This window comes from Nicotiana tabacum, chromosome 3 (genome assembly GCF_000715075.1).
Source record: "Nicotiana tabacum cultivar K326 chromosome 3, ASM71507v2, whole genome shotgun sequence".
Taxonomy (NCBI): Eukaryota; Viridiplantae; Streptophyta; class Magnoliopsida; order Solanales; family Solanaceae; genus Nicotiana; species Nicotiana tabacum.
In genome coordinates, this window is record NC_134082.1 from 157,268,025 (window position 1) to 157,280,455 (window position 12,431).

The following is a 12,431-nucleotide window of genomic DNA, read 5'->3' on the forward strand; positions in this document are numbered from 1 at the left end:
CGTAGTCTCACAAAAAAATTCATATCTTGGTGTAGGAACGTCAAAATTACAAACTGTTTAATTTATTGAAAACTAGACTTCAAGATCTAAAACATATCCAAAATTCTCAATCAAATAACTTCAGAATTATCTTAGATAATATTTTGAAATCAACTTTATATTGCACCACGCTATCAATTCCAGATTTGCGCAGTCTCCCCAAAAAATTCATATCTTGGTATGGAAGCCTCAAGATCGGAAGATGTCTTACTTGCCATCAATCGAAATTTAAGAGCTATATTCTCACAAATATCTTGGGTTCAAGTCTCGCCGAATTTGAAACGTTGTACCAAACAATCTTTTCCTTATACTTGTGTTTCCTTTTGACGCCTCTCTTCTCTTCCCTTTTTTTAAGGTAGAGGGCAGACTTGGAGACCAACAAACTTGAAGGTTTGGCGTACCTGAAGAAATAAGAATCCCTGGACTTCAATGCAAATACTTGACATCCTCCTAAAATTGCTCAATTGAAGATATCAATTTACCACGGAGGGTTGCTCCCTTTAAATCAAATGAGATCAAAGTTCAATAGGAGGATGACATTTCAGCTTGATCTTACATTCCTTCATACTTCATTCGAACAACAATTGAGGCAATATGTATCTTTTGATCTTATGCGACTGAACTTAGAATGAAACTCTAAACTGCCTACGTACCTCGGCGAAGAGGATCAAGTCATGCGGTAGTTCAAATTGGGTGATTTTTTTTATGTCCTAAACTTTGCCTAAGCCGCCTCTTTCAAAGTTTTCAACCTAGCGGACTCTTTTTTTATGGGTCCGTACATAGTTTAGACTCATGCGGTCCAGGAGTGTTGCTACATCCAGTTTAGGCTCAGGCGTCAAAGAGCGTTGTAACTTCAAGGATAATACTTCTTCAAAAACTTGCCACTGATATGGCCGATTCTCATGCAATCTGCATCAACCAGCTTGTAAGCCCCACTTGAGTAAGTTTCTTGTACGACATATGGCCTATCCCATTTTAAAGTGAACTTCCCTATAAGTTTATGAGAAGTAATTATGGGTATTTGTACGACAAGGACTTGATCTCCTACTTGAAAGGATCTCAGGCGAACTCTTTTATTGAAGGCGCGAGATAATCGAGCTTGATAACATTCAAGACTCTGTTGAGCTTCCAACCTCTTCTCATCAAGTTCCTCCAATTCTGCTAATCGAAGTCGAGCATTTTCTTTATCAGTGATCCCTTCTTGAATAGCCAATCGTAATGAAGTATTTGACGCTCAAGTGGCAAGACAGTTTCGACTCCATAAACGAGTGAATAAGGAGTCGCCTGTGTTGGCGTGCAGTGAGTCGTCTTATATGCCCATAGAGCTTCTTCCATACGGTCATTCCAATCTCGTTTGGATTTGGAGACAACTTTCTTTAACAAGTTGCATAGAGTCTTATTGAATGCCTCAACTAGACCATTGGCGGCAGCTTTGTACATCGAAGAGTTACGTTGTTTGAAGCCAAAGAGATCACAAATCTTGTTCATCAGCCTATTATCAAATGGCTTTCCATATCCGTTATTATGTAATGAGGAATGCCAAAGCGATAGATAATGTTTACTCTGATGAAACTTGCAACATTTTACTTCTTTACTTCCTTAAGAGCAACAACTTTGACCTATTTTGAGAAGTAGTCAGTTGCAACCAAGATGTATAGGTGCCCACCAGAGGACTTTGGTAGTGGTCCAACAACATCCAATACCCAAGCATCAAACCCCCAGGATGCAATAGTCAGGTGCAACACTTTAGGAGGTGGATGAATAAAATTCGCATGGAATTGACAAGCCTTGCATCTTCGAGCATAGTCCAAGCAATCTTTTACCATCGTTGGCCAATAGTATCCCGTCCTTTTTTATATGGAAGTGGAGCTTTGGTCCAAACTCGTGTGACCCACATACCCCAGAATGCGCTTCTTGCAAAGCTTGAAGTGTTTCACCTTCCCCTAAGCATCGCAAGATTACTCCCTCGAATGATCTTCTGTATAGAGTATCTTTGTAGTAAATGAAGTGAGGTGCACGACGACGGATTCCAGTCCTTCTCCGCGGATTTTCTGGAAGTATCCCATAGCACAAGTAGTCAATAATGGGTTGTCTCCATTCTTCTTCTCTCGACTTCAGAAATAGCAACAAGATGCTTGAGTTCATTTTCTTCACCTTCAACATCACTTGGCGGCGGTACTACCCATTTTTTGCAGACAGTAACTTGCACTTAATCAGGCAGGGTTAAAGATGAAGTTAGGGCAGCTAAAGCATCCACCGTCTTATTTTCTTTCCTTGGCACATGCTGAATAGTCACATCACCGATCCACCCCATTAACTTTTTAGCGTAATCATGATATGGGCGTAGTTCGGGCTTCTTGACCTCGTACCTACCTAAAAGCTGATTGACCACTAACTGAGAGTCACCAAAGACTTGCAATTGCAACCGCTTCATTTCAATAGCCATTTCGAGCCCAAGTATTAGTGTTTGATACTTAGAAACGTTGTTAGAGCAGAGTTGCGTCAACGTAAAAGAGTAGGGTAGAACTTCACCTTGAGAAGTGACAAATACTACAGAAGCACCAGCTCCTCTGCGATGTACAGCACCATAAAAGTACATCTTCCATGGAGGCTAAACTTTGATGACCATGGCGTCCTCATCAGGTAGTACGTAAGTTAGCTCCCAATCATCAGGTATAGGGTGATCTGCCAAGAAGTCCGCTAACGCTTGTCCTTTTATAGCCTTCTGAGGGATGTACACGATTTCAAATTATTGAAACTGGAGGTACCACCTTGCTAGTCGATCACTAAGGACAGGTTTTGACATCACAAACTTGATGGGATTTGCCTTAGAAACAAGACGAACAACATGAGCTTGAAAGTAGTGCTTCTGCTTTTGAATTGAGAAGACTAGCGCCAAACGCAAATTTTCAATTGGAGAATAATTCAGCTCGTTCGGTGTCATCATCCTACTCAAGTAGTAAAGAGAGTTTTCTTTCCCTTCACTATTTTCTCGGGCCAACAATGCTCCAACAGACCTTTCTTGTGTTGCAATGTATAGTATCAATGGCTTTCCAGGTATAGGGGCTGCTAAAATTGGAGGCTTCATCAAGTAGGATTTAATGCTCTCAAAGACATTACTGCATGCTTGGTCCCATTTGAAAGGGACACCTTTCTTCATAAGGCGACTGAATGGTTGACACCTCCTAGCTAGGTTCGAGATGAATCTCCTAAGGTACGCTAACTTTCCTTGCAGACTTTTCAATTCACGAATATATCCCGAGGCTCAGGCATTTTCAAAATGGCATCCACTTTGGCTTGATCAATTTTGATCCCTCGATGTCGGACAATGAAACCAAGGAACTTTCTAGAAGTAACTCCAAAGGCACATTTCAATGGATTCATCCTAAGTTGGTATCTCCGGAGCAATTCAAATACCATCCTCAAGTCCTTCAAGTGGTCGCCCTTCTCTCTTGATTTTACCACCAAGTCATCAACATAGCATTCGACATTCTTATAGAGAAGATTGTCAAAAATATTCTGCATAGCTCTTTGGTAAGTAGCACCAGCGTTCTTCAAGACAAAGGCATTACCTTGTAGAAATAAATACCCTTTGGGGTACGGAATGCAGTAAGCTCTTCATCTTTTGGTGCCATGCGTATTTGGTTATAGCCCGATGAACCATCCATAAATGACATTGCCTCATACCCAGTAGTAGCATTGATCATCAGTTCTGGAATAGGAAGCATGAACTCATCTTTCGGACACGCATTGTTAAGATCCCTAAAGTCAATGCACACTCAAATCTGGCCATTTTTCTTCCTTACATGGACAATACTTGAAACCCATGTTGGGTATTTAACTTCACGAATAAAGCCAGCTTCGATGAGTTTGTTAACTTCTGTTTCAATCAAGGGAACCAAGTCCGGCCTAAAACGCCTTTGAGCTTGTTTAACAGGGCGAGCACCATTTTGACTGCAAGGTAATGGGCTTCTACTTTCGAGTCCAAGCCACACATATCTTTGTAACTCCAAGCGAAGACGTCCCTGAACTCCTTGAGTAACTCAATATAAGTGCTCTCTTCATCAGCTTATAGTAAAGCACTTAGGTAGGTGGGTCTTGGCTCTTCATCGGTGCCAAGGTTGACTTCTTTTAAGGCATCAACTATCGTCTTCACTCCTTCTTCAAGTTTAGGTGGAGCATCTTTCGCATCTTCATATCCTTGAGGGTCCCCATCGTCGAAGGATATATGATAACACGGTGAAACATGCTCCAATTCTACATTATCCTCCATCGAAGACAGAACACCATTCTCGCCTTGTACAGTGACATGATACGAAGAACCTACACTTTCTTCATCTTCGTCACGTTCCTTAGTGTAGACCAGAGTATATGGCTTCACCTTTAGTACTTCTTTACATGAAACCACAAGTTTTGTTTGTCGCCTCATTCTTGAAGGAACCAAACTTTGGAAATCATTAGAGGTCTTCTGGATCTTGGGTGGAGCAGGTGTTCTTATGCTTTGAAAATTTATCTGGAACTTGTTCCCCTTCTTTAATGGACCCAATCTCTTAAATACGAAAGTTCTCACAGTTGATTTTCCAAGTCGATCAAAGACAGAAGGCCTGTTAGAAGCGGCAGATTCGTCTTCTACAATGATGTAATTGCTACTCACCCTTCTTATTGAGATGCGCACTAGTGACGGTTGCTTGTATCCCAAACCTTCACGTGGTTGTCTCGTTGCAGCTTCTAATGGTAGTTTCCCTAACTTTGACGGCTCATTAGGATTGTATCCAGCTTTTGCAAATAGCCTGTACGCATTGTCGCACCTCCTTTTTACATACCCGAGAGGGTACAAAGGGGTTTTCTCTAATTAAAGGACAGTCGAAACGGGATTTGTTTGTTTGTTTCAGAGTCGCCACTTGGGAATTTTAAGGCGTCCCAAGTCACCAATTTTAATCCCTGAATCGAGGAGAATATGACTCTGTTTATTATTCTGCGAACCAGAAATCCTGAGTAAGGAATTCTGTTAATCCGGAAGAAGGTGTTAGGCATTTCCGAATTCCGTGGTTCTAGCACGGTCGCTTAACTATTTTTATTCTTGGCTTAATTATCTCGATTTTACATTTTTATTGCATGATTTTGTTACCGCTTCTGTTTAGATTGTTTATAATTAAAGACCCTTCTTCGAATCGAATCACGCGTACGTGTATTCGTTTTATATATTATATATTTTTTAACGTGAGAAATCGTGTCACGCGTACGTGTACACAATGATATTGATAATATATTTATTATAAAAATAATTATTTTTTTCGAAATTGTGTTTAAAAATAAAATTAAGAACATTCGCCTTTCTTAAATAATGAACCGCACATCTCGGGTTTTATAAATTAATTTAATATCTCCCGACGAATCTCTTTTTAATAAAAATTTGCTCGAAATTGCGCGAACGCATAATCCGAATTGCCTTAGAAGTATAATCAAGTCACGCGAACGCATCCTTAATTATGCAAATATTCTTGACAGTAATATAAATTCTCTACAAATGTTTATTGCATCCATCTATTTTTAAATGTAAGAGTCATGGAGAATCACCGATTGGGATGCCACCAAATTTCTTGACAAAGAATTCAAAATTTATTAGGCGTTGCTACAAGTCTTATTTTACGCGTATGAATTATATACCTCAAAACTATTCAAATTTTAAAGAATTAATGATATGAAAAAGAAACAAACAACATGTAACTAAAAATACTACCATTTTTATCGTGGATACAACATTAATATATCCAAAAATCGAATCGCATATAAAACTGGAAAAAGAATTAATTTGATAGACAAATTAATAATTTCTGAAGAATTTTCATTGTTATATTTGATACGAACTCTATTTCTACATATCCTTGACATAAAATGTTGCACTTCGTGCTTATAAATCCCATATCCTTCTCATATACTTGTTTTTAGTCCAAAGTTATAATTATTTAGTTAATTTTTGATTACGAAGATTGAGTTTGAGATAATTAAACCAATTCTTATTCTCTGCCTACGCGAATATTTGCAAACACTAACTCTATATTTTGTAAAAAATCATCGACATTATTTCATACATTAAAAGAAATGAGTTGATCGCGTTCCTAAAATAACTATGCCATTTGTTATTAAGAAAGAGAACTAATCTACCAATTGATTTAATAAGACGACATCATCTAGCCTTAAACAAAATTGGATATTTGACAAAATAAGCTAGTAATGTAATTTCTGGGTATTTCCGTACTATTCTTTACTTAGCTAACAATATCACAAGATTTAATTAATGGCCAATTTTCTGCAATGTTCCCTATCTCAATAATCCAAACAGTAAATGTCATCACTAGTCCTCAAAACATATAAGATTATCGTGGAATTTACTACTCCAGAAGGTTAATTAGTTAACAGTTTATCATGTCAAGTATAATACTATATTAACCAACTAAAACAAAACTGAAACTTAAACTAATAAAATTTAAATGAGTAGAAGACATCCTTATAATTCCAAACTTCATTTACTTGCCATGTTGAAGCTTTTCATGACATGAATTTACAGATATGTACCTGATATTGGAAGCAAAAGAAAATGATGATGAGAATCAGCGACAGTAATAACAATACAACAACAACAATCCAACAACAGTAACAATCCAGTAACAGACCGGTGGAGTAGTAATCCCAAAAACAAAAGCTTTTAAGCTTTGAATGAAACAACAACCATTAATACTAATTTCAAACAAAGAAAGAAAGCAGAAGATTTTTTAGTTTTTATTTTTATTTTGAAAGCTTAAATATTTTTCGGAATTTTTCTTTCTCTTAAATGTTCAGCCCTTTTTTTTTCTCTCTTCTATATGTGTATTTTTTCTCTCTGTCTCCCAAATCTGATTTCAAGACTTCATATATATAACCCATCCCATAAACCTTTCAATTAATTAAAATCAATACTTTTTCTCTACCCAACCCATTATCTTCCCACTCATCCCCATTACATTAAATAAACATATCACACCACCCCATTATATTTTGTCCCCCATGCTTCACTTAAAATAATACAAGATTCCCCCCACTAAATTTTGTCTTGTCCACCCTTTATATTAAATAACTATATCACAACCCACCCCATTTCATTTTGTCCCCCATGCTTCATATAAACAATTACAAAATGTACAATTCCTAAACTACCCCTCCGACCTTACTGAAAATTACCAAACTACCCCTGAACGTACTACAAATTACCAAACTACCCATCAGCTATAACACATCAATTAATCAAACTTAACCAAAATATAGGCAATATGATTAATTTCTAACAATGTTCAAACAACAAATTTCATGAACATGATTTATTCAACATTTCAATAACAAATCACATGAACATGATTTCAACCACAAATCATATGAACACAAATTGAACAACCAAGAACAACTAAAATTTGATTGAACAATATTTTTAGCAACAACAAACCTATTTTCGAATTTAAACAACAACAACAATCAAACAAGTATATTTAGATTTCTAAATTCAATAATATTGAACTTAAAATCAACCATAACAACATTACAACCAACAATTCCTATATCAAACTTAAACAAGATTATGAGACAAATTCACGAAATAATCATAAATGATAAACAAGAAATCAAACTATACAAAATTCGGATTCAAGATCATCCAAACAAAGTATGAACATGAATGAATCTATTTTAACACAACAAACATGACGGATTAAATGATTAAATCAATATATTTCCTTTAACACAACTAAATTCTTTTTAGACAAATAACAAGATCGACGAATAAACAATTATGAACTTAAGCTTGAACTTAACAATATTAACAATTTCTAACAATACATAAACACATGAAACAAATTGAAGAAACAATTAATTAAACTTCAATTTGTATCTAACAAACATTAAACTAACAAATATTCACTTAAACAACAATACAAACATGAAATAAACATGAAAAATAACTAATTAATCTTTCATTTGAAATCTGAAAAATTAATTTAACAAACAACACATGAGCATGAACTAAAAATTAATTCAAACGATAAACAAAACAAACATTTGCCGATTTTAGATTTGAAAATATCAAAGCAAAATACGGACAAAATAAAACTCAAAAACTACTAACCGGATCGAAATGAAATATGTACGAACTGTTTCGACGAACCTCAAATGGGAATGAATCTGTCCGGATTCGACGACGAACTCAACGACGAACTCACCTTCCTTGTAAACTTTGACGAACTCAAAACGACGCTCGACGACCTCGACTAAAACTCAACCGAGCAGCTCGTCTGAAGATACAACAGCTGGAGCGAAGGAGAAGTGATGAACGAAAGCAGCTGGAAGTGAAGAAGAAGGTGGAACGGGAAGCAGCAGCAGCACGTTTGGACGCCATGGACGTGAAGCAGAAGCAGCAGCTCGGAGACAGCTTCCATGGCGACGCTCAAGCTGAAGAAGACGAAGAAGAACAGCAGCAGCGGAGGCTTGTTTTGGCCTCAAGCTGCTCGACGGAAGCAGCTTGTCGACGCTCATCCATGGCGGAATGAGCTGGACGACGAGGGCAGCGATGGGGGGGGGGGTCCGGCGGTTCAGGCGTCCATGGTCGTTTGTTTAGGGTGGTGTTGACGACGGACAACGACGACGAGAGAGGGGACTCTTGGTTGAAGGTCTGGACGACGCCATGGGAGGTAGCCATGGTTATCTTGAGGAAGAAGAAGAAGATAGGAGGGTGGCGGATTGGTTTAGCAATTTTTTAGGGTTTTCTTCATTTTGTTTTGTTTTGTTTTTGTAAAATGTAAGACAAAAGGGTTTTGGGTCTTTTGGGTTATGGACTGGGTCGACCCAGTTCGAAATGGACTGGGTCGTAGGGAAGATTGGGCCATTTTTTGGGCCTGTGGCTTGAAATCGAAGAAGAGGCCCAATTCCGACTTTCTTTATATTTTTGCTCTCTTTTCTTCTTTTATTTTTTCTAAAACTAAATTATAAAAATACTTAAACTATTATTAAGAATTAAATTAAGTTATAAAAGTGCAAATTAACTCCCAATAACAATTAACGCACAATTAAGAAATAATTAAGCATAAAATTGTATATTTGGACATTAAATGCTAAAAATGCAAACGATGCCTATTTTTGTAATTTTTAATTTTTGTAAAACAAATTTAATTACTAACAATTGTAGAATTAAATCCTACATGCAAAAATGCGACATATTTTTGTATTTTTTATTAATTTAGCAAATAAACATGCACAGACAAATACAAATAATTATTCAAAATATCCCAAAATTGCACACCAAAGAAAAAACATTTTATTTTTGAATTTTTTGGGAGTAATTCTCATATAGGGAAAAAATCACGTGCTTACAGCTGCCCCTCTTTGCCCGGAGACACGAAGGGTTTTCGTGCAAAGATAAAGCGAGCGATTTTTGCCCATCCGAGTACTCTGTTGAAGCATTTTTTGAAAAAGATTTGACCGAACCTTTGCTTCAAAGGTTTCCTACATATCCTGGGCTAAACAGGAATCAGGTCAATGTAGTTCGGGAAGTTTTGGGTAGCTGGGACTACCGTGGGACTGTGATGTTACTGCTGTTTTGTGCTGCTTTTACTGCTTGCTGACCTCCTTATCACACCTTGTTTCAAAGGTAATACAAAAAGCTAAACTAGACTATGGTACATGAATTATAAAATCTTATCTAGATCATACCCTTGCGTTTCTTGTTGTCTTGATATCTTGGTGACTCTTGGGCATTTGGCTTATTCCGTATTCCTTTTCATTGTGTCCCGTACTTTCTTTATCTGTTTGGGACTCTTGTTGTTTCCTGCTGGGGACTTTGTTGGACTCTTCTGCTTTATTGACTCTAAGTGTGCTCCTTTCTCATATGAGCGGGCTTTTGACTTCAACACTTCAATTGTATTCCCTTGTTCTCCAGGTGGGTGCCTGACTTCGGCTGTTTTAATTGTATTCCCTTGTTCTCCAGGTGGGAGCCTGACTGCTTCTTTTCTTTCTTCATCCTCATTCTCTAGGTGGATGCCTGACTTCTTCAATTCTTATCCTCATTCTCCAGGTGGACGCCTGACTTCTTTAATTCTCATCCTCATTTTCCAGGTGGACGCCTGACTTCTTCAATTCTTATCCTCATTCTCCAGGTGGACGCCTGACTTCTTCAATTCTCATCCTCATTCTCCAGGTGGACGCCTGATTTCTTCTTTAATTCTTCATCCTCATTCTCCAGGTGGACGCCTGATTTCTTTAATTCTCATCCTCATTCTCCAGGTGGATGCCTGACTTCTTCAACTCTTTGTCCTCATTCTCCAAGTGGACGCCTGACTTCTTTAATTCTCATCCTCATTCTCCAGGTGGACGCCTGACTTCTTCTTAATTTCTTCATCCTCATTCTCCAGGTGGACGCCTGATTTCTTTAATTCTCATCCTCATTCTCCAGGTGGACGCCTGACTTCTTTAATTCTCATCCTCATTCTCCAGGTGGACGCCTGACTTCTTCTTTATCCTCATTCTCCAGGTGGACGCCTGACTTCTTTAATTCTCATCCTCATTCTCCAGGTGGACGCCTGATTCCTTCTTTAATTCTTCATCCTCGTTCTCCAGGTGGACGCCTGACTTCTTCTTTTCTCATCCTCGTTCTCCAGGTGGACGCTTGACTTCTTTAATTCTCATCCTCATTCTCCAGGTGGACGCCTGACTTCTTCTTAATTTCTTCATCCTCATTCTCCAGGTGGACTCCTGATTTCTTTAATTCTCATCCTCATTCTCCAGGTGGACACCTGATTCCTTCTTTAATTTTTCATCCTCGTTCTCCAGGTGGACGCCTGACTTCTTCTTTTCTCATCCTCATTCTCCAGGTGGACACCTGATTTCTTCTTTTCATTGTCCTCATTCTCCAGGTGGACGCCTGACTCCTTCTTAACTTCTTTATCATCATTCTCCAGGTGGACGCCTGATTTCTTCTTTTCATCCTCATTCTCCAGGTGGACGCCTGATTTCTTCAATTCTTCATCCTCATTTTCCAGGTGGACGCCTGATTTCTTATTTTCACCCTTATTCTCCAGGTGGACGCCTGATTTCTTCTTAATTTCTTCATCCTCATTATCCAGGTGGACGCCTGATTTCTTTAATTCTCATCCTCATTCTCCAGGTGGACGCCTGACTTCTTCTTTATCCTCATTCTCTAGGTGGACGCCTGACTTCTTCAATTCTCATCCTCATTCTCCAGGTGGACGCCTGACTTCTTCAATTCTTTTCATCGGGTTTTTCCTGACACAAATGTTGTTTTTCCCCCTGTTTTAAAATCAAAGAAAACTTTGTTAGTTTTAAAACAGGAGGGTTAAATGGGCATTCTCGCCGACGGTGGGGCTTCTCTGTCTTGTTTCGTTGCCTTGAAATGGTTGAAAGACTGTTTGTCCTTGTAATTGATCCTTAACTATAGGATTCCCCTCTGTATGTTTTCCTTCAAACCCTTTTAACCGTAATCATATGTTCTCCTGACATTGCTGATCCGCTTTTGATTCCATTTTTCTTACACCCATATCTTATTATTTTTATCTCCCGCCTTTCATGGCCGTATTTTGCATCATGTAATCTTGAATCTTGGTAGTATACCTTGACATTCCTTCTTATTTGTTTGGAATAAAACTTATCTCAAAGCTTTAGAAAAGTAAGATTATTAGTGACGAAACACGCTGATTTCGACAATTATAGAATGAAAAGAAAAATCCAAATTTGGATGATCGTTGACGAAGGAATAAAGGACTTATCTGATTGGAGTCACTGGCGCCAATGATCATGGTATGCAATTTGGATTAATCAACCCAGTCTTTTAATCAATCTCCTTTCAATTGTCTCATTTTTGTTTTCCCCAAAATTTCCGTAATCCAACTTCATTTTTCATTTTACAGACCTGTTGGACTTGCAATATCTCAAAGAGTTTTCACCGATAAACCTTCCTCATTTGTTCATTTCTTACTTCCTTTTCGCCTTATGGTGCCTACGAAGGGTTTCACCAATAAGACTCTCTCATTTTACTTTCTCTCAACTTCCGTCGCCTTATGGTGCCCGTGTGGGTTTTCACCTATAAGACTCTCTCATTTTTACTTTCTTTTCTTGTTTGTACCAGAGTGTTATGAACCATATTCATTTGCTTGACTTAGCATTTTTCTAAGATTGGTCGAAAGGTCTTTTTGGTATGTGGTGGGAAATGAAAAAGTATCAAAAACTAAACAGTTTTGGTATGGGTTTAAAATTACAACTCTTGGAATCTTTTTCTTATTTCCAATACAACTCCTGCCCCAGTTTTCTTGATTGGGGTCTCTTGATGTTTCTTTTGTGCACATTATACATATTGTGCA